At 34.8% G+C, this 23,926-nt stretch overlaps 1 long non-coding RNA gene across 1 annotated transcript in view; it reads left to right on the top strand.

Annotated features, from left to right (window-relative positions):
• The first annotated feature begins 481 nt into the window (after nt 1-481).
• LOC140709370 (uncharacterized) overlaps nt 482-23,926 on the top strand; it is a 68,018-nt gene continuing 44,573 nt past the window's right edge. Inside the window, exons 1-2 of the long non-coding RNA XR_012089879.1 lie at nt 482-572; nt 17,004-17,115. This is a non-coding gene — a long non-coding RNA (uncharacterized lncRNA). The remainder of the gene's footprint in view (nt 573-17,003; nt 17,116-23,926) is intronic.

Genomic DNA, 23,926 nt, shown 5'->3' on the forward strand with positions numbered 1-23,926 from the left:
AATTAACTTTATATATTGTATTTTCTTAATTTCATGGATATCTACTCTAATCTCTATTATTTCTTCTCTTCACCTTGCTCTGGTTTTACTTTCTTTAATTATTAGCCACATAATACAGTATTGTAATTATTGCTTTAATCAGTCATATATTTTAAAGAAGTTAAGAGAAGAAATAAACACATACGTACTGCTTTTTGTTAATCTACATATTTAACACTTCTGAGATTTTTTATTTATTTCTGTGAGTTCAAATTACTATCTGATATCAATTCTTTTAGGTCTCGTGGACTTTAGTATTCAAAGGAAAGTCTGCTATGAACTAACTATCTTAGCCTTTGTTTATTTCCAAGTATCCTTCCCTTGCCTTCATTTTTAAAGAAGAGTTTTGCTAGAGAGCGAATTCTTTATTTTCAAAGTGGGTTTGTTGTGCTTTTAGAACTTTGAATCTGTCATTTCACTGTTTTGTGTGCTCCATTGTTTCAGATGGTAATCCAATGTATAAGTAATGGGCTGTTTTATTCTTAGTGCTTTCAAGACCTGATGCTTTGTTTTGAACAGGTTGATACATCTAGGTATGTCTCTCTGTGTATTTATTCTACCAAGGAGTTAGGGTTTATTTTTTATATTCAAAAGTATACAGAAATGTCTTCATCAATTTGGAAATGTGTCAGCTATTATTTTTTCAATTTTTTGTCTCTTTCTCCTGCTTTGAGATTTTCTTTATACATGTATTGATATACTTTATGGTGTTACACTGATTTCTAAGGCTTTGCTCATTTTTCTTTAATTTATCTTGTGTGTTTTTTCTTCAGTTGAATAGTTTGTACTGATCTACCTTCAGACTCACTAATTTTTCTGCCACCTCAAATCCGCTGCTGAGCTCTTCTGAATTTTCTAAATTTCAATTGCATTTTTCTAAACTCCATGATTTCCATTTGGTCCTCTTCAAATAATTTATCTGTCCTTATTTTGTTTTATGTTTGTTGATTCACTGTAATTACACTATTAACTTTTTAGATATGATTTTCTTCTATTTTTAAACTTACTTTTCATAGCTTTTCTGAAGTCTTTATTTGATAAAACTGATATCTACTGACCGTTTCTCCCTCCTTAACTGTCCTGTATCTTTGGATGTCTCAATTTTTTATAGACAGCATATCATAGCATCTCTGAATTCTATTCTATTTTTCTCCTTATAAATTGATGTTTTGTTTTACCTTTTTATAAATTTGCTAAGATTGTTTGTTTGTTGTATTTTTTGTTTGTTTATTTTAGGGTTTAGATTTACCTGAGCTAAATCTATGAGATCTGTCTCCTCCATGGTTTGTACTCCCTAATGTCCATGTTAAGTTTTCGTTTGTCTGTCCATGTTTTGTTCTGTTTTTAATTCTTGCTTAAATGTAAGCCAAATGTTCTAGCAGTCACTTCTGTGTCTGTATAATTAGGTGGCAAGCTAAGGATTTGAGAGAAATTGTGCTCAAGAGTCTTGAGCCAGTAAAGCTTTTCGTACATCTATTTGTATTTAGAGATATACATTCAAACTTCAGGGTATTTTTTTTACAATCTGATATCTCTTTTACTTTCCATTGGTTCTTTTCAAGTATCCTTCATGACTGCACACAGAGTTGAGTAAGAGTACATGGAGAGCTTGGGCCCTCTATAGTTTCTGCCTTGCATGCCTTAAACAAGCATATCTATGCCTCAACAATGAGCACAACCTCAAGCAAGTAGAATCACTATTCCTCCCCACTTCTAAACCACAAAGATTGTCTATTTCATCAACAATGCCATTGCCTAGGAGAATTCTTTATCACTTCAAACAGAACTGTGAGGAGTAGCCACAGGCACGAGCACTGTAAATTCACACTGTCACTACCCAAAGTGAAGCAGTTCTAAAGCAGAAGAGCTTCTCAAAAATCACCTTTGATCAATTAAAAGAACATAAAAATAGATGTTTTCATTAACTTTATTCCATTTTATCATTGCTTTTTGGAAGGGAAAATTTGCCAATCTCCTCATTTGTCCATAGCCAGAAGTCCTGCCTCTTTCTTCTTTATAACATTTCTAAAATTATTTGGTTAATAAGAAAGATCAAGTTAGTTTAGGGTGAACATGCTTGTTTTTTGGATGAGAAAGTTTTCTTTCTTTTTTCTTTCCTTTTTCCTGAAATTTACTCAAGTGACAGCTTTTGGAGTGGCACTATAAAGGGAAGTCAGTTACCATTTTCTTTGGGCATCTATTAATACTCAAATGAAATGCTCTATATTTACACTTTTTTCTCCAATTCTATTTACAAGAATATGAAAAAAATCTATTACTATGGAGAACATTCACCCTGCTAGACAGAAATTTTAGGACTTCTTTGTTTTATCTCTATTTTCTTTAAATCTCTGGATACCTGGTTAGAAATAGAGATTCAATGAAAGTTAATCTGATCTTATCATAAAGACCCTTTGTTCTTTGAGGCAAATTAAAGAAAATTAATTTATTTTAAATGTTCTTTGAATGAGAAAGGAAGGAGATAAACTTTTTTTAATACATTTTAGGAATAAAGATTTTTTTAAAAAAGGTCTTGCTAAGTCACATACACTGTTTAAAGGGGGACAATGATATGAAACAAAGGTTTCACTCAGGGAGAATAATATGAAAAACTGATAGTACAATATTGTAAAACACTTCATCAAATCTACAGTATTCAGTGAGAGTGTTAAACATAGTTTAAATATAATTTGGAATAAAAATTTTCTTGTTATCTTATAGGTAGTTTTTGCTTTCATTATTTTCAGTTATCATTTTTAGAATAAAAAAATACATGTATGCCACAGAAATTCTCATTGATTTGCCATTATAACATCTATAGTCAAGTCTTGGTTGTGCAATTTGAGGCAAATAATTAAATTTCTCTGAGTTTCATTTTACTTATGCAACATAAGCACTAGGAAATATCTCTCTTGTAGAAATGTTATAAAAAATAGATGATGGCCGGGCACAAGGGTTCATGTCTGTAATCTCAGCACTTTGGGAGGCTGAGGCGGGCAGATCACCTGAGATCAGGAGTTCAAGACCAGCCTGACCAAGATGGTCAAAGACATCTTTACTAAAAATGCAAAAAATTTGGGCATAGTGGCACATGCCTGTAATCCCAGCTACTCAGGGTGTTGAGGCAGTAGACTCACTTGAACCCAGGAGGTGGAGGTTGCAGTGAGCCAAGATCAAGTCATTGCACTCCAGCACAGGCAACAAGAGTGAAACTCTGTCAAAAAAAAAAAATAGATGATATAGTACAGAATACAAAACACATGTAACAAAAACTGTTTCTTCCCACCACCACGTGGACAGATGAGCAAGGGAGTAGCCATTTCCTTGAGAGTCTAAAACTTATTTAAGTCTTGGAAAGAAACACTTCAAAACTAACCCCAAAGTCATTATATCCTTTCCTACTGAATATTTGGATCCAATCGGGGCTGAGTTTCCCAGACCAGTTGGTAAGGGTCTTTTGTGAAATGAAAAGGAGATGGTTTGGAAAATAGGAAGAAGAATGGGTGGAATCAGAAAAACTTGTGGTACAATCTCTGATTACATTACAATGATAGGTGGTTGAGACTATTTTGGTCCTGATTCCAGAAAATCCTTTAGCTTAAAATTGAGTGCAGATAAGCACAAAGAACTGTGCTATGATTTGAATATGCCCCCCAAATTTCATGTGCTGGACACTTAATCCCCAAATTCATATGCTGATTGGAGGTAGGGTCTTCAGGGGGATTCAATAAGATCATTAGAGTGGGGCTTCATCAGAAGAGAAAGAGAGATCTGAGCTGACAGGCATGTTCTTGCCCTCTCACCATGCGATGCCCCCTGCTATGTTATGATGTGGTGAGGAGATCATCACCAATTGCTGGCACTATGCTCTTGGGAATCCACAAATTGTTTGTAGAGCATGTGTGTTTGAACAATATGAAATCTGGGCATCTTGTAAAAAGAACAGGATAACAGCAATGTTCAGGGAACAAGGGAGATACCTTAAACTCTGACTATTGGTGAGCCAGGTGGAACAGAGTCATATTTATCTTCTTTTAAAAGCAAATAGGAGAAATATCGCTGAATTCTTTTTCTCAGCAAGGAACATCCCTGAGAAAGAGAATGCACCCCTGAGGATAGGCCTCTAAAATGGCTGCTTTGGGGACGACTGTCTTTTATGGTCGAAGACAAAGGGATGAAATAAGCCCCGGTCTCCTGCAGCACTCCCAGGCTTATTAGGATGAGGAAACTCCCGCCTAATAAATTTTGGTCAGACTGGTTGTCTGCTCTCAAACCCTGTCTCCTGATAAGATTTTATCAATGACAATGCATGCCCGAAACTTCACTAGCAATTTTAATTTCACCCCATCCTGTGGTCCTGTGATCTCGCCCTGCCTCCATTTGCTTTGTGATATTTTATTACCTTGTGAAGCATGTGATCTCTGTGACCCACACCCTATTCATACACTCCCTCCTGCTTTTGAAAATCGCTAATAAAAACTTGCTGGTTTTACGGCTCAGGGGCATCACGGAACCTGCCGACATGTGATGTCTCCCCCAGACACCCAGCTTTAAAATTTCTCTCTTTTTTATTCTTTTCCTTTGTTTCTCAGACCAGCTGATGCTTAACGAAACAGGAAAGAACCCACGTTAACTATCAGGGGCAGGTTCCCCCAATAGTCACCAAAAGCAAATGCAACAAAAACAAAAATAAATAAATGGGACCTAATTAAACTAAAAAGCTTCTGCACAGCAAAATAAATAAAAGCAGCAGAGTAAATAGACAACCCACAGAATGGGAGAAAATATTTTTCCAAATTACAAAGCCAACAAAGAACTACTATCCAGAAAATACAAGGAATTCAAACAAATCAGTGGGACAAAACAAATAATCCCATCAAAAAGTGAGCAAATGATAAAAATAAACATTTCTCGAAAAAAGATGTACAATAAAATGACCAAGACACATATGAAAAAATGCTCAACATCACTAATCATCAGTGAAATGCAAATTAAAACCACAATGAGATCACCTTACTTCTGCAAGAATGGCCATTATTAAAAAACTGGCAAACAATAGACATGGGTGTGGATATGGAGGAAAAGGAACACTTTTTCACTACTTGTACGAATGTGAGTTAGTACTACCTCTATGGAAAACATTATGGGGATTCCTTAAAGAACTAAAAGTAAACCTAACATTCAATCTAGCAATCCCACTACTGGGTATCTACCCAAAATAAAAGAAGTTGTTATATGAGTAAGACACTGGTACACATATGTTTATAGCAGCACAATTCACAACTACAACAATGTGGAACCAACATAAGTGGCCATCAACTAAAGTTGATTTAAAAATGTACTCTATATATATGTGTGTGTGTGTGTGTGTGTGTGTGTGTGTGTGTGTGTGTGTGTATACACACACACCATGGACTACTATTCACCCATTAAAAGGAATGAGATGATGTCTTATAAGTGGGAGCTAAGTTATGAATATGCAAAGGCATACAGAGTGATATAATGGACACTAAAGACTCACAAGAAGGAGAGTGGCAGGGAGGTTAGGGATAAAAAAATTACGCATTAGGTATAATGTACATTACTTGGGTGACAGGTGCAATAAAACTTCAAAATTCAACACTGTGTAATTTATCCATGTCAAAAAATCCACTTGTACCCCCAAAGCTATTGAAATAAAAAATGTAAACAAAAAATAAATGTGGGGTCACAGCTGCCACTAGGCCCACCAGGCCATGCCTAGTGGACCACTATGGGGACCTCAGAACTGCAGAGCTACCAGTGTGCAGTGCCAGACTAGGAGAACTGAAGTGTGGGTTGAGTTGGGTAAAGCCATGTGTCAGGCTGCCCAAGGACTTGGGAACACAACTTTCACCTCCGTGTATCGGAGAGGTGGTACATACAGCGAAGATTATTCTTTAGTTTTTCAACTTAATTTGTGCTCCCTGTTTCATTTTGATCTTACCTGGGATCAGTTACCCCTTTCTTCTAGCCTCCTTCCCTATTTTGAAATGGAAATGTCTATCCTATGCCTGCCGCATCATTGTATTTTGTAAAGTACGTAACTTGTTTTGATTTCACAGGTTGATAGCGAAGAAAATTTTCCTCAGGATTCATCATGCCTTAAGCACACCCATAACTGATTTAGATGAAACTCTGGACTTTGGACTTTGAGCTGCTGCTGGATTGAGTTAAGACTGGGGCTGTTGGGATGGATTAATGTAGTTTGCACACGAGAAGGAGATTAATTTGGGGGGTCAAGAGTGGAATGTTATGGTTTGAATGTGACCCCCAAATTTTATGTGCTGGAAACTTAATCCCTACATTCATATGTTGATTGGAATTTCAGCCTTTGAGAGGTAATTAGAATTAGATAAGGTCATTGGGATGGGGCACTCATAATGCAACTTGGGGCTTTATAAAAAGAAGAAGAGACCTGAGGTGACAAACACACTTTTTCCTCTTACCGTGTGATACCCTTTTGCCATGTTAAGATGCAGTAAGAAGACTTTCACCAGATGCTGGTGCCATGTTCTTGGACTTCCCAGTCTCCCAAATCATGAGCCAAGTAAATTTATTTATAAGTTATCCAGTCTGTGGTATTCTTTTATAGTAACAGAAAACAGACTAAGACAGAATACTAACTACAGCATGTAGTGTGCATGATTGAGATAGCAACTCTAATGGCAAACCCAGATGCAAAGTGCTGAAATCTTACTACCTTTAGCAAAATTTCAAAACTAGTTTCCATTGTCAGAGCTTCTACATGAGGTAAAGACAGTCAACAACTCCCTTCCTCGCCCTCAAATCTAAGGATGCACATATTGTACCATAATCTCCCACAGTCCATTTGCTGGCATTTTTTGATAATTTTACCATGACTCTTGACTTTGAATAAGTGGACTTTTTTATCAGTGAATGTATGTTTTTGGTTAGGGTTCACAAGAAACATGTTGGATGGACTTTGGACAAGAATCTTTTCACAAAGCACCGATCAGACTCAGAACAAAACAAAGCCTGGTCAGCATTCTGCTACAAGTCAGTTCTCTGTTCAAGCACCCAGAGGCTCACCTCTAAAATAAGATGTGGAAATGATGCCCTTCCATTTCCATATGGCTGTACAATTGAGTATCCACATAATAGGATTTTCAATTCAAATATCTTTTCCACAATTTTTATCCAGCAGCCTTGATTGAGCTCTTATGATATTAAATCTTTCTATCCTGATATCTAAAATTTTCTGAAGCATGTTTTCAGATTATATTCTTATAGTGTATGTGTACTATGAATTCCTACCGAGAAACAATTAAAATTTTGTGTAATATAGTTTTCATGATTATTTCATTTTTATAACAAATTTATGAGGTAGATTATGTGGTACTATCATTACTAAATGAGAGGTGAGCAGTGGCACAAACACAAAAAAGTATTCTAGCTATAGAGTAAAAATAATTTCATGAAAACAATGGGGATAGAACATTGTTTTATAATGCTCCTTATAATGCTGGTGATGGGAGACAGATCTAACTAACACATGTAAACCAACTGTTTTGCATTTCTTTGGATAAGAGGACTTAAGAGGAAAAAAATAACAAAAGTTAAAGTTTCTCAACATATATAAAAATGAACAGTGTTTTCATAGTTTTTTTTTCTTTAATTACATTTCCTCTGGGCACACATGCATAATTTTTCAATAGACATTAGGGATTTTAAAATAGTTTGTAGCCCACATCCTTGAGGGAGAAAATACAAAACGAAACTTATTCTCCAAGCTAGGTATAATTTGCTAGCATTGCATATCCAGGTTATTTATGGTGGAATGATGCGGTATATTTGCTTCTTATACTCTGTTTTCTGAATACTTACTTACTAAGCAATTATACACTAATTGAAACTTGTTTTAAACACATGTACCGTGTAAAGTATGTAAATAAGAGGCTGAATTTATAAAAGGCAAGATACTCTAGCATAGAATACATGGCACCATTTTGAACTGAAATTGTTAATAAGGAAATTACTCAAATATATATTTTACTTATGCAATATGTTTCTAATAAGATATTTTAGGAGAATTTAGAAAGCTTTAAACAGGAAGATGACTAGATTTTCATTTTATGTAACTCAGTGGTAATCTGACCCAATACTCTTCATTTGCAGCTTGCAACATCCAACAGCTTCAGTTACTATGAGTAATTGTAACCAAGGCAACATGACAGGGAATAATTAATGACTGGAACTTATCTTCAAAATATGAGAACATTCTAAATAATAAATATTAGAATAACAACAATACCTCATACCGCTCTCTACCTTCAATGCTCTTGAAATATCTCCACAAATTAATAATAGTGATTTTGCATACAGGAGGATATGATTGACATGAATATAATATTAAAAAGAGAATTAATTATAGTAAAATTGACACATTATTAAATTTATACCAAAAGCTTTCCTAAATCTCTACAAATATATAAAAGCAGATGTTCTCCCTCTTTCTGTCTCTTTCATGCCCATCTAAGTTGAAAGTTGTGTGAAGGTATTCCATATAAATAAGATATTCTAGAGGAGGTAGATTTAGCAGTCAGATTATCTTAGCTACAAATCATATACTAGCCTTTTGACCTTGGGCATTCATGACATTCGTTAATCTTTTCCACTCTCAGTTTCTTTTAATAGGAAAGTGAGGTTGATGTTAATAACATCAACAGATTAATGTAGTTGTTGAGAAAATTATATGAAAGTGTGTAAGTAAAGTGTGTATCTTAGTACCTTCCAACCAAATAATAAACATTCAATAGATATAGTTTGTAGGCCCATTAACATATAAATGTATCATAAATCAGGCAATCTTCTAGGATCTGTGATATAGCAGCCACCGATGCAAAAGTAGGTTAATTTTGAAAGCAGCCTCTCCTGATGGGAGAGGGTGGGAGCCCAGAGTTAACAACTGACTTGTTGCACCAACTCAGAGTGAGCAATTACAGCCACTATTTTTTACTTTATTTTTATTCTATATTTTTTCTTTTCAATTTGATGCATAGGGCTTTGTTATCTCTCTCTCTCTCTCTCTCTCTCTCTCTCTCTCTCTCTCTCTCTGTGTGTGTGTGTGTGTGTGTGTATGTGTGTGTGTGTATAAAACAGAACCTGGATTAATTCTTTGTTTTATTTTTATGTTTTCAAATCTATCACTACCCTCATATTTGATGAATGTTGCTTTCCTTAGATCAGTCGGGTTTTGATTTTTCTTCATTTTAATTGAATTTTTAAATATTTAGATAACTGTTGGTTCACATGCAGTTGTAATAAATAATACAGAGAGATATTGCATGCCCTTTACCCAGTTTTCTTCTAGTGGTAATATCTTTCAAATTTGTAGGACAATATCACAACCAGGATATTGACATTGATACAGTCAAGGTACATTTCCTCCCCACAAAGAAGCTTCACTGTGTTCTTATATAGCTGCCTCTATTCCCCCACAACTTTGTAACCCTAAACCCCTGACAACCACTAATCTTCCATTTCTGTTATTTTGTCAATTCAAGAATATTAAATAAATGGAACCATACAGTATATAACCTTTGGAGATTGGCTTTTTTTGTTTTTCTCAAGATACTATCCTGGAGATTCATTCAGGTTGCTGTGTTTATAAGTTTATTCTTTTTTTAATCACCAAGTAGTATTTCTTGATATGGGTGTACCATGATTTGTTTAGACACTCACTTGGTGAAGGACATCTAGGTTGTTGCCAGTTTTTGGCTATCATGATTAAAACAGCTATATAAACATTCGTGCACAGGTTTTCATGTGAAAATAAGTTTGCATACCTCTAGGTAAAAGTCCGGGAGTGCAATTGCTGGGTTGTATATAAGTTTTACGTTTAATTCTAAAGAAACTGCTGAACTGTTTTTCACAGTGGTTGTACCATTTTACACTCACATCAGCAATGTATGAGAAATCCAGTTTTTCTGCTTCCTTGCCCAGCATTTGGTGTCATCAGTGTTTTTCATTTTAGCTATTCCTGTAGGTGTACAGCAGTATCTTACTGTGGTTTTAATTTGCATTTTCCTAAAGGGTAGCAGTGTAGAACATCTTTTTCTGACTTTTTTGAATTTGAAGGATGAGTTACTATTTTTTGTTTTTTTCTTAATAATAAAGCTATTGATGTTCTGTATTTTCTATGATTTTATAGAATGAATTTATTTTTACATTTTTCTAAATATACTATAATAATGATTTTCATCCTTTCCTTGATCTTATAGTTTGTTCTTGTTGTTGCTTTGTTTACCAGAACTATTAACACTCATTTTTTAAGAACAATTTTCTTTATAATCATATTGTCAAACAAGAATTGAAAAATATCATGTTATGTTATTATAAAACTTTGTTAAAAATTGCATACACACCCAAAATCTGTCAAATATGCATTTCTCATATTTTCCCTTATTTCTTTTATACTTTAAGTAACAATCTTTTTTTAGAACTACTCCTCATGAAGTTTATTCTTATCTGAATTTGACTAAATTAAGTGATACCTAGAGAGTTGGTAAAGCTTTATTTATGGATGTGTTCATGAGGGTGCTTCAGCAGAAGATTGGTGTGTGAGTTGGTGGACTGAATGCGCAAGTTCTACTCTTTAATATGTGAGGGCATGGAGAGAATAAAAACTCAGGAGGAAGGCAAATTCGGTTTAGCTGATCCTGAAACTTTCAGACTTGATCAGCCATGCTGCTGGATTCCAGGTTCTTCTGCTTGCTGACAGCCTATCATGGGACTTCTCAACCTCCATAACTATGTGAGCCAATTCACCTAATAAGTCTCATCTCATCTATCTATCTAGCTATCTATCTATCTAGCTAGCTATCTGTCTATTTAATTTATCCTTTATGTTGGTTCTGTCTCTCTGGAGAACCCTGATAAACACAAACACAGAAAGAGAAAATTGGATATAGGATGACAACCCAAGGAAATGTCTTATTTGGATAGTCAATACACAGTACAATCCACAATCAAAATTGTCCCACAGTTCTTCGACTTGATAAGGTAGATGAGGCATACCTAGAAGAAATAACAAAGGAAAACATCCGAGAAAATACATTTTGTTCAGGATCATTCAAATAATTTTTTATGTTATGCTAAAAAATTTTAATGTTAACTACTATGCCATGGGGTAAGGGTGGAGGGACTCGGGGCATTAACTTTTCATTCTGGAATTTTTTGTTGTTTAATATTGGAGTTCACTGGTTAGTTTTAAACTGTATCTTGGGTGACAAAATATATAAGTATTTTGCCTATTTAATTGACATCTTTGCATATAAATCAAAATATTTACTTTGTATGCACAGTTGATTCCTGAGCAATGCAAGAGTTAAGAGTGCCAACCCCATTTGCAGTAAAAAAAAAAAAATCCACTTCTAACTTTTAACTTTCAAAAAACATAGCTACTAATAGCCTACTATTAACCAGAAACCTTACTGATACCATGTATGACTGATTAAAGACTATTTAATATGTCATATGTATTATACCCTGTATTCTTACAATAAAGTAAGCTAGAGAAAAGAAAATATTATTAAGAAAATCATAAGTGAGGGTGTATATATATATATATATATATGTATATATACATCCTCATCATCTTAGCATGAGTAAACAGAAGAGGAGAAGGAAGTGGAGGGATTGTTCTTGCTGCCTCAGGGGTGACATAGGCAGAAAAGATGGAGGGAGTAAAGGAAAGGCAGAGAAACTTGGTGTAATTTTCCTTTAAAATATGTCTGAATTATCTTCTTTTAAATTTCTTTAAAATACCAATCCTTAATTCTATCATTTGCTTTAGTTTCAGTGCCCACATCATAAAAGAGTCCACACTATAATAAAAAAAAAAATCAAGAGTAATTTTGAATTATCAGAATCCTTCTGGCAAATTATCTAATATCAATATGTTTTCCAGCACTACTTCTTCTACAGCTCTTTCTTCATCATCTGACAATGGTTCGGAAGTACTGAACTCCATCAAATCGACTTTTGTTAATTGCTCTGCTGTGGTGTCTGTTAGGTCTTGAATTTTTCCAAGATCCATATCTCAAAATGCTTCACTTGCCCCCCTTTTTGCCATATCCATGATCTCTTTCATGATTTTCCTTATTGGATTTGTCATAAATCTTGTGAAGTCATGCACAACTTCTGGACACAATTTTCTCCAGCAGGAATTTATTATTTGGAGTTTAATGCCTTTCACAGCATTTTTTGTAACATCAATAACATCCATGGTGTAATTCCACCAGACTTTCATGGTACTCTCTCTTTTGGGGTTCTCTTCCATAACATTAACAATTCTTTCAATTAAGGTTGTGTGTAATAAGCCTTAAAGATCTTTATGATCAAGTCTCAAGACCTTGAACAAATTAGAGACATCATGTTTTGGGGCCAGTAGACCCCTTTGAACTCATGAGATTCTGGGTTACAGGGTCATTGTCCAATATCAAAAGGACTTTAAAAGCCAGTTCCTTACTAGCAAGCTTCTTCTTGACTTCAGGGACAAAGCATCATTTGAATCAAACCAGAAAAATAATTTTCATTGTCCTGGTATCCTTTTGCACAACTGAAAAACTGGCAGCTGGTGTTTGTCTTTTCCCTTCAAAGCTCTAAGTTTTACAGCTTTATAGACAAGAACAATCCTGATTATAAACCCAATTTCATTTGTAAAAAACAGTAGAGTTAGCCTATCTCTTCCTGCCTAAAATTCTGGTGCTTGCTTCAATTTCTTACTAATAAATATCATTCATAGCATATTTTTCCAGAATAGTGCACATTTGTCTTCATCAAAAAACTTTTTACACAGATATCCTTTCTCCTTGATGATTTTCTTTATGGTATGTGAGAAATTGTTTTCATACTTCTGGCCTGCAGAAGCCTTTTCTGTATTCTTAAATTTTTTTAACCTAACCTCTTTCTAAAATTATCAAACCATCCTTTACTGCCATTAAATTCTCTAGCATTAGATCTTTCACCATTGTTTTGCTTTCAGTTGTCATATAATGACTTTGCTTTTTTTCAAATATACTAGCATTGTTAGGTATGCCTTTCTTATAGCAATTTTGCCCTCATGTGAAAGCTGTATTTTCCACTATGAGATTAAATGCATTTTGCAAAAAGTGCAAGGTTATCATGCCTGCTGGCAGAAGCTACAATGATGGTTTCACAAATTTTTTTTTCTTCTTTTTTTATTATACTTTAAGTTCTAGGGTACATGTGCACAACATGCAGGTTTGTTACATATGTATACATGTGCCATGTTGGTGTGCTGCACCCATTAACTCATCTTTACATTAGGTATATCTCCTAATGCTATCCCTTCCCCCTACCCCCTCCCCACAATAGAACCCGGTGTGTGATGCTCCCCTTCCTGTGTCCAAGTGATCTCATTGTTCAATTTCCACCTATGAGTAAGAACATGCAGTATTTGGTTTTCTATTCTTGCAACAGTTTGCTGAGAATGATGGTTTCCAGCTGCATCCATGTCCCTACAAAGGATACGAACTCATCCTTTTTTATGGCTGCATAGTGTTCCATGGTGTGTATGTGCCACATTTTCTTAATCCAGTCTGTCACTGATGGACATTTGGGTTGATTCCAAGTCTTTGCTATTGTGAATAGTGCCTCAATAAACATACATGTGCATGTGTCTTTATAGCAGCATGATTTATAATCCTTTGGGTATATACCCAGTAATGGGATGGCTGGGTCGTATGGTATTTCTAGTTCTAGATCCTTGAGGAATGGCCACACTGTTTTCCACAACGGTTGAACTAGTTTACAGTCCCACCAACAGTGTAGAGGTGTTCCTATTTCTCAACATCCTCTCCATCACCTGTTGTTTCCTGACTTTTTAATGATTGCCATTCTAACTGGTGTGAGATGGTATTTCATTTTGGTTTTGATTTGCATTTCTCTGATGGCGAGTGATGACAAGCATTTTTTCATGTGTCTGTTGGCTGTATGAATGTCTTCTTTTGAGAAATGTCTGTTCATATCCTTTGCCCACTTTTTGATGGGATTGTTTGTTTTTTTCTTGTAAATTTGATTGAGTTCTTTATAGGTTCTGCATATTAGTCCTTTGTCAGATGAGTAGATTGCAAAAATTTTCTCCCATTCTGTAGGTTGCCTGTTTACTCTGATGGTAGTTTCTTTTGCTGTGCAGAAGCTCTTTAGTTTAATTAGATCCCATTTGTCAATTTTGGCTTTTGTTGCCGTTGCTTTTGGTGTTTTAGACATGAAATCTTTGCCCATGCTTATGTCCTGAATGATATTATGTAGGTTTTCTTCTAGGGTTTTTGTGATATTAGGTCTAACATTTAAGTCTCTAATCCACCTTGAATTAATTTTCGTATAAGGAGTAAGGAAAGGATCTAGTCTCAGCTTTCTACTTATGGCTAGCCAATTTTCCCAGCACCATTTATTAAATAGGGAATCCTTTCCCCATTTCTTGTTTTTCTCAAGTTTGTCAAAGATCAGATGGCTGTAGATGTGTGGTATTATTTCTGAGGGCTCTGTTCTGTTCCATTGGTCTATATCTCTGTTTTGGCACCAGTACCATACTGTTTTGGTTACTGTAGCCTTGTAGTACAGTTTGAAGTCAGGTAGCGTGATGCCTCCAGCTTTGTTCTTTTGGCTTAGGATTGTCTTGGCAATGCAGGGTCTTTTTGGTTTAGGCTTGGTATGTTTTAACCTGAAATAGTGAAAGACCTCAGCTTCAGACCTCACTCTATGGTACATATCAAGGAATTCAATTTTTTCTTGTAATATCATGATTTATCTCTGTTTCTTGGGGATACATCCAGCATCATGACTGGCACTTCATATGAGTCTCATCCTGTTGTTGACAGTTTACCATATTGCACTAAACACAATTAAAAAAATATGTGAGAACCCTGAGGGATCACTTTTACTGTGATGCACATTTTACTAAAGAGAGGAACTATAAACATGAAGAGAATTACCTTCACAAAATGTTTTAACCAGAGTCAACACTTGAACTCACCACAATAGCAACAGAAGGTGGCTACAAAGTTAGTACAATAGTATAGCATGTATTAAAGCTAATTTTATGCAGTTATGATTTAACAGTGCATCTTTATATTTCTTTGGACTGAAATAGCACCATGTATGGTCTGTAAGTGTTTGTGTGCATAAGTTTTTATAAATTTTAACTATAATAGATTTATGTATATTTGATGATGGTAAATAATATTACAGACTAGTATCTACACATGTTTTATGCATTCATGACATAACTATTTTTTTCAGTATTTCTAGGCTACACAATTCATCTGTAATTTTTTTCAAGTTGTTACAAATCTCCAAAACAAGTTTCCAATATATTTACTGAAAAAAAAATATCCACTCATAAGTGGATGCATGTAGTCCAGACCTGTGTTGTTCAAGGGTCAAATGTACTATGGTGTTTTAGGTCATCTTAAATTCCCCTGCTCTGTCATAAAAGTACACAGGTGATTTGAACAACAAAATCAAGGATTTGAAGAAAAGTTAATTTTTCTTACTTGTATATTCTTGTGTTGTGACACATAAGCAATCATGAGGTTGAAGCAGGTGGGAGTGGTTAGAAAAAATAGCTTTAGATAGTTGTTAATGTAATCATAACAAGAAATGGTGCTTAGATGACAATGCTGCTTAATACCAAGAGTCTATATTTGCATTTTGACTTTAAAAGTATCTGTAGAGTCTGAGTGCGGTGGTTCATGCCTGTAATCCCAGCACTTTGGGAGGCCGAGGCAAGTGGATCACGAGGTCAGGAGATCGAGGCCATCCTGGCCAACATGGTGATATCCAGTCTTTACCAAAAATGCAAAAAATATTAGCCAGCTGTGGTGGCATGCGCCTGTAGCCCCAGCTACTCAGGAGGCTGAGGCCGGAGAATCACTTCAACCTGGGAGGCCAAGGTTGCAGTGAGCCGAGATTGAGCCACTGCATTCCAGCCTGGGGAAGACAGTAAGACTCTGTAAAAAAAAAAAAATTGTAGGGTAGCTTCCTTCCTATGTGTGTGTGTGCACACACACCCATGCACACATGCACGTATGTTATACATTAGTATTAGTATTGGCATTAGTAATAGAGCTCCATCTAGTGTTTACAGGTATTCTAAATCATAGGTAAATTTGTGTTTTGATTCTTATGTAATTAAAAAATCATTTCAGGAATAAATGTTATTAATTAACCATATTTACTTACCCATTCAGCCATATTAAAACAGAAAAGTGAAATATTTTAAAGGATTATCAAACGATGATAAAAAATCTTGCTATTTCTATTATAAACTAGAGTAGGTTTATAAATGCTTAGGTAATTATAACCAAAAAGTACAATTAATGCATAATTAATATTATACACTACTGCTTTATTATCAGAAGAAACTAAATTATTTGCTTATTAGTTCGTGTTCAGAAAGCTCTAAATTTTTGCAGTGTTGCTTACCTTCAATTTGTCTATGAAATTCTCAGTTTCTAAGTTTCCACTGAAGTTAATTACAATAGCATTCAAAATGCCAACCACAAAATGCCTACAATGCTATGAAGTGTTATATAATTTCAAAACCAGATACAATTAGTTTTACCAACACTTTTGGTTTTGAGAGATCTTATTGCACACCAATTAAGTTTTGGTGATAAACATGAGTCCCAGTGTAATGGATCATAATAATAATTGTGTTCAACTAAAATATTGAAAACTCTAAGCAATAGAACTGCAGTCTGCTCCTGTGTTAACAGTTCTCTAAATACCTAGAAAATACGATTTCCTTTTTGTGCCAATTTCTATATACATTTCATTGATTCCCTCATTCAATGCTGTTCATTAGCCCCTTGATCTGTTCCAAAGTTTCTATATATGTACAATGGGAGACACTGTTAATCATTTCCCTATATCCATTATCCTTATTTTCTTTTTAGGAGTGAAATACAGCACCCCTTTCCCTGCTTCTGCCGGCATTAAAATTGTGTTTGGCATCTGACCACCCAAGATAGAGACATTTCCTAGACTGTTTTGCAGCTAGGTATTTAGGTAAGTATTGCCCTGAGATTGAATTTAAACCAACAGATGTAAGCATAAATATTGTGTCCAAATTGTGTACAACTTCTTGGTCATCTCTTTAAAACTAAATCTATTTTCCCAGCACTGCCTCTTTTTCCATTCTGCAGATAATAGAGAAGATGGGGTCACCATTCCCTGAGAAAATCCAGTAGGAAAATCCTGAGTCCTTTAATGACTTTACAGAGGACAGCCTCCTGGCCAGCTGAACTATGCTTTTGTGAGACAAATAAACTCCTATCATATTCATGCAATTGTACCTATGGGTCTCCTGTCTTGTTGTTAGAATGGATTTATTTGAACGCTAACCAATATTGATAAGTACAAAAGAAAAATAAAACATAGTCTTTGGCCTAACGGATACTCTAATCTAATGAATCAGCCAGGAAAAAAATGTGCAACTGTATATAATGCAAAATCACTATCATGATGGATGTCTGTAGAAAAGATGTGGTCACCGAAGAAATTCTGCCTTGAGAAATTAAATAAGGCTTCAGATAAATAGTGGCATTTAAATTGATCTTGAAATAGTGATTTAAGATCATTACATGAAGAAACAGGGAATGACAGGTAGAAAAGATTCTACAAGATAAAAAGAACACCATCAACAAAGGCATGGGGGATGGGGTGTAAAGCAAATGAGGCTTTTGGTGGATAGCAAGAAAATGATGGGTCAGAGAAGGGAGTAAGTGGCTGATAAAATCCTGGAAAAAGAAGTATGATAGGTTGGACTATCTTGTGAATAGACCTTTAATGTCATAAAGAGAATTTGTACTTTACCTGACAGACAACGAACTTTTAACAAACAAGTGAAATGAAATGCAATCTGTGAAATCACCTAGGGTTGATATATTCTACATGTTATCAGCCATGGCCAAAGGGAGTGCTTCTTGATTTTTTATTATATGTGATTTCCCTTTATCATGAGAAATATTCTGTGGTGTGGAAAGTGCTTCCTTCTTTCAAAATAAAATGTAAGGAGCCACTCAGCTATGAAGGGACAACACAAAGAGATAACAGACACCCTTCTTCTCTCTTATAATAGATGTAATTAATCTACCATTTACATTTTAAATAGTAGGAAATATGGACAGTAATTGGAGAACTTTTGAGCTAATATTTCTCCTGCATTCATCCCCAGCAGTCAGTGCAGCTGAAATATTTGAAAAATCAAATGTAGCATTGCCTCTCATAATTTCAGGGTCACCAGCAATTGATATTTTGAATATATTTGCATATGCTTTGCTTCATCTGTATAAACAGCAACAAAAAACCACAAGATAGAAGCAACTAGTAAAATAATCCTAAAAAGTACAAATCACTATGGAGTTTCAGTCACACAAAAGACATACTGTGTTATAATGTTCAAGAAATGGTTACTATATCCTTTTCTCCACTGAACTACCTAAATGTTAAAAGAGGACTGTTTCTACTACTTTCTCTTTTTTTCACATTTTCCACATCATAATCATGTACTACCATTAAATGTCAACTGATAGGGTCCTGAGTCCTAGGTTTTGTGGGTTAGTTAGACTCCTCCAAATTTGAAAATTGAGTCTGCGACAAGAGGGAATTTAATAATATATGGAATTAATGATTGTCAATCAATGAGAAACTGAAATAAATCAGGGAATAAGCTCGATGGTATAATATAAGTTAGTCAAATCAATGAGTTTTCACAGTTGGAAATTTAATTGACTATTAAGCCAACTTTTTCAAAACTGTCACACTATCAAAGATAATATCAAGCACAGCAAAGCTGTACATGAAGGCCAGACTGCAATCTCAGACACAGTAATTGGCAAATAGTGCAAGGCAGCTGTCTATGCATTCTTGATATGTTTCTGCTTCTTTGTGGTATAACTTTACAATCTTTGAAAGAACTAACAGCCCTATAGGTCACAGAGTTTTTGAAAGTAGGTCTCCATCTCCTCAGACAAAGCTTCTGAAAATATAGAGATACTTTTGGGAATATATATGAATATTTTGCCTAAAAGTTAACATTCTAAAAGCACTCAGATATTTTTGTTCTCACTTAGAAACAATTTAATGTTACAGATGCAAGCTTTATTTAAGCAGAGAATTACAAAAGGTCCAACATTTTTTCTCATTCTCTAGAGGATATTTCTGGTGCATAATTTATAAATGGATATATTATTCATATTTGGGATATAAATTCAGAAACATGATTTCAAATAATTTTTTTGAATTAAGGGAAATTAGTCTGTTAGAAATAACAGATACTAATAAAAACATTTGTTAAACATGAGTAAAGTCAATTAGCTATCCTGAATGGGATCCTCATAGAGAATAGTTTCATTTCATTTCAAGAAGCAAGATCAACACTTTTGGCTCAATATGAACATAGTTGTATCCATATGTCTACAACTTCCCAATTTTCCAATTTTATACTAAGACAGATTGAGTAAATATTTCCAATAATACAACTCATATGCTGTTTTGTAGGAAAAAGTGTAATATAATATTTATATAGTAATGCCAGAATAATAACATTTCTAAGGTTACCAAATGTTGGACTTTTACACAAAGGCAAGAGACCCAATATTCAAATTACATTCAAGTATAGTATTTCCTATAACAGATAATCAACATCCCTCTCTCATCCAGAGACTCTTGAAGAGTTTGAATGTCCAATCGTGGAGGAAAGCTCTACAAATCAGCTGTGAGCATGGTCGGTTTCTATGTGGAGATATAAGGGGAACCGGCCCCATTTCGTGGCAGAAATATGGGAATTCTCAGGGGTAAATTGATTTATTTATGACTGAATAAGCTAAATCAGTCTGTTAAAGATGTCTGTTACCAAGACCGTGTGGTTAACTACATGAATAGAAACATAGATGGAGAAAAACGCGATGCAATTTTTTTAAAGGAAACAGAAAGGATATTAAAATGTTTAACATACATACTTGTTATGCACTTAAAGAAATAGAAACTCTAATTGGAAGGCTACAGGAGACATATGGGAATTTTACAGGATTGCATTAAAGACCCCAGAACAAGGATAGAATGGAATATAGGACTATGCGGTGGGAAAATTAGCAGCAGCCTTATCCAAAACTGGATTCTAAATACAATAATATATAATCTGTTGATGTTCTATTAAGAATGACAATAACCTTTGCATTAGATTTTACTGTTCAAGAAGCATTTTCCTTCAACTTATTCAAGTATCAGAAAAATACCTACATGTATTATAATTACTTCCATTAGTAATTGGTAGATGATGAAACTGACTTCCAGAACTTCTAATTTAATTGAATAAAGTTGCTTGATATATTAGTTTTCTACTGTTGCATAACAAATTACCACAAACTTATTGGCATAAAACAACATCTATTTATTAACTCTAAGTTCTGTAGGTCAGAGCCTGGCATGATATGGGTGGATAATTTGCTTCTGATATCAAAGTATTTGCTAGTATGTGTCTTAACTGTAACGCTCTGATGGAGAATCCACTTCTAAGCCTATTCAAATCATTGACAGAACTCAGTGTTTTGCAGTTGTCGCCTGAGGTCTTTGTTTTCTTGCTAGCTGTCAGCTCAGAGCAGCTCTCAACTCCTCGAGCTGCTACATTTATTGGCATATAGACTCCCCCATTTTTGAAGTTAACAATTACATGGCTGAATGCTTCTCGTGCTTCAAATATCTCTGATTTCCTCTGTTGCCACCAGCCAGATAAAACTCTTTGCTTTTAATGGGCTCACTTGATTGGGTCAGGCCTACAAAGTAAATCTTTGTATCTTAAGGTTCAGTTCTATTGGTACTTTAACAACCTCAGCAAAAATTTATTTACTGTAGTGCTCAGATAAGTGTCTCACTTAATAACTAGGGGATGGGAATCTAGCAGGTGCCATCTTTAGATATCTACCCATCACATTTGGTTTACGAGGAATCAAGCCAGTATCATAATTCAGGAATTTTTTATTAAAAATTCAAAAATTCTTTCAACCACAGTTAATTTGTTAACTCATAATAAATTGGTTAATCTTTGGCTATCTTATATGTATATTACTCTCACATCATTCATAAGTTACTGGGGCATTCAAGAAGATGTCTCAAGCTGAATTGTTTTGAGAGTACAGAAAATACTCAAAAAGCAACAGACCCAGGGAAGAATGCCAGTTACTTGATTGGTGGAAGCAGAGAAAAGACAAGACCTAGTAAACGTTTGCCTGTTGTTCCATAATAGAGAGGCCCTTATAATCACTCCCTCTTCCCACCTCTCTATCCATTGACTCTATTGTAATTTACAGTGCTTCTATTAGGAAAGAAGCACATTTTAGAATGGAAGTCCCTTAAGGAGGAAAGCTTTTATCTTTTGATCTTTAGTGTCTTGCATAAACTCTAGCACATATTAAATGCTATCAGACAACTTGCACACAGGAGATTCTTAGATAGGTTGAGCTGGGTCATATTATTGAATTAATTGGAAATGAAAAAGTGTATCATTGCAAAACAAAAACCTTGAAAATAATTTCTAAAATAGACAAAAAGTGAAATCAACCCTTGAAACAACAATGATGCTAACTGTAGTACCTGATACTCATGGGAATATAAGTGGATGTGAATATGTGTTTAATTCATATAAGTGGATATAAATAAACATTTAATACCTCCAGTGGGTGTTTATAGATTCAGCTATCTTTAATCAAAATACAGAAACTTGGGTTTATCTGATTGGCAGAAGTGCTGCTGAGTAATAAATGGCATTTTCTCTTTGAGTCTATATGGGTCAGGAATCTCAGCAAAGGCCAAGAAAGGAGATATGCATTCCATGCAAACTAAGGTATGCAAAACATAAAACTTTTTTTCATAAACCTCAATTTGTATGTCAAATACTAACTTCTGGGAGAACTCAGTCATTTGCATTATTTATTGGCCATTTCAGTTAAAAACAATCCCATTCAGGATTTCTCTCCTGTCCATATTATTTACTCAGGATGTGGCATTTGGCCCAATGCAGGCTCATGGTGATGGAGAGAGTGTCTGGCATTAATCTGGTCTTTGAGGATAATTACTCTGTATTGGTGAGTTCACTGCTGACGGTCCTCTTCTAACTGATGCTTCTCAGCCTCCTCTGTTATGATATAACCTTATCCTCACAATGGGACTCCTGAATGTCCCATGAGCCATCTTTCTCTCATCTAACTTTGGCATGGAACCCAATAAAGCTTCTTTGAGGTTATTCTTCCTACATATATCTGGGTCTAATATTTCATTTCCAAAACTTATCCATTTATCCGTATTTGAATAGTTTTACCCAGGGAGGGGAAGTCTTGGAAGCAGTTTCAAAACAAATGCTACGTAAGCTAATTCTCCTTCACACAAATTATTTAACATTGACTTTAATTTAGATCTAGTTTTTTTTTAATATTAAGAGCCAAGTATTGGGCCTCATTCTGTTCTGTGCCTTCATATCTTCAACCCAGTCCTCCCGCTCCATCTTGGAGTGGAGTTTGGGCAACTTCTTTAAGCTCTCCTTACTCTCAATTTGAGGTCAATGCCAGCTTCACGTCTAAACAGTCTTTTTAGTAGTAGGATTGACATAGGACTAATTTATTAAATCCTAGCTCTACAGGGTGATACAATGTGATTATGTGCTGAGGGATCATCTCTGCATTTAAACTTATTGGGTCAGTGCCTATTTACATGTGAACTGACTGGTGCTAAGCATCTCTGGTTAGTTCTGTTTTCAGTATTGTACAAGTGTTCAGTCTAACAAAGCTAACATGAAAATAGGCACAGGGGTATTTGTGTAAAGACCTCTTCCTAACCATCAAGTTGGTTCTAAGTTAAACTTCTTTGTACATAGTATCTCCCGGCTGCAATAGTTTAACTGGGCAATACAAGACCAAAAATGCCTTACAGCTAAGCCATGCTTGTGATTGTCTGTGGCTTCATTCCCTCTCAGACAGAATCCTAGTATGTTTCAGAATAACTCACTTTTTATGAACCACATATAATATGGAAAATAGATGAGTTAATTTTGAGTCATAGATTTTGTTTTTGTTGTAATTATATGTGACCTAAAAACGTGAAACCAAATCCCATTTTTCACTGAAAATATTGTTCAGCCATTTACTTATCTTTTTGAAAACTAGGCTTGAAATTATAAATACCACTGCAACTAAATCTGATTATATTATTTGGCTTTAGATATTCTAGAAAGGACAAAACTTTGTTTACTATCTTCTTATATGACTAAGCTCTTGTAAGTAAATAGCTGCAATATTTGTGTGCATCTCTGGATGGACTAATGTGGGCAAATTTTTCTTATAAAAACCCATATTCATGCATATTACTGTTAAAGTATTCCAGTTAATCACTGCAACTTGGTTACCTTCACATAAATTAAAATTACCTTTGTGAACCTACATGTTCTTATATCTTTGGGCTTAGGTCAAGCTCTTTTCTTTGTGAAATTTTCTCTGACCCTCACAGAAAGGGGTGAGTTTGGGAGAGTTGGTTTGTGGATATGTGAAAACTACTTTTTTTTCCTGTGGGATAATATAGTTTGTCGGTTATACATTTATTATGCATCTTATTGTTTTTAATACTACATTACTAATTTTCTTCTTGAGTAAAGAAGCTGTTTATCCAGTTCAAATTGTTATCTTTCATTTCAGTACATAGCAGACAATTTGCCCATAGCAGATGCTTCGGGAGGTTCAGTGTAATTGTACTGATGAATTATAATTTCTGAAATTTTTGCATTAAAACTTTTGTCAGTGTCCTTTTACTATTCCAATCCTGATATAAAAAA

The sequence above is a fragment of the Chlorocebus sabaeus genome, chromosome 20 (assembly GCF_047675955.1).
Source record: "Chlorocebus sabaeus isolate Y175 chromosome 20, mChlSab1.0.hap1, whole genome shotgun sequence".
Lineage (NCBI taxonomy): Eukaryota > Metazoa > Chordata > Mammalia > Primates > Cercopithecidae > Chlorocebus > Chlorocebus sabaeus.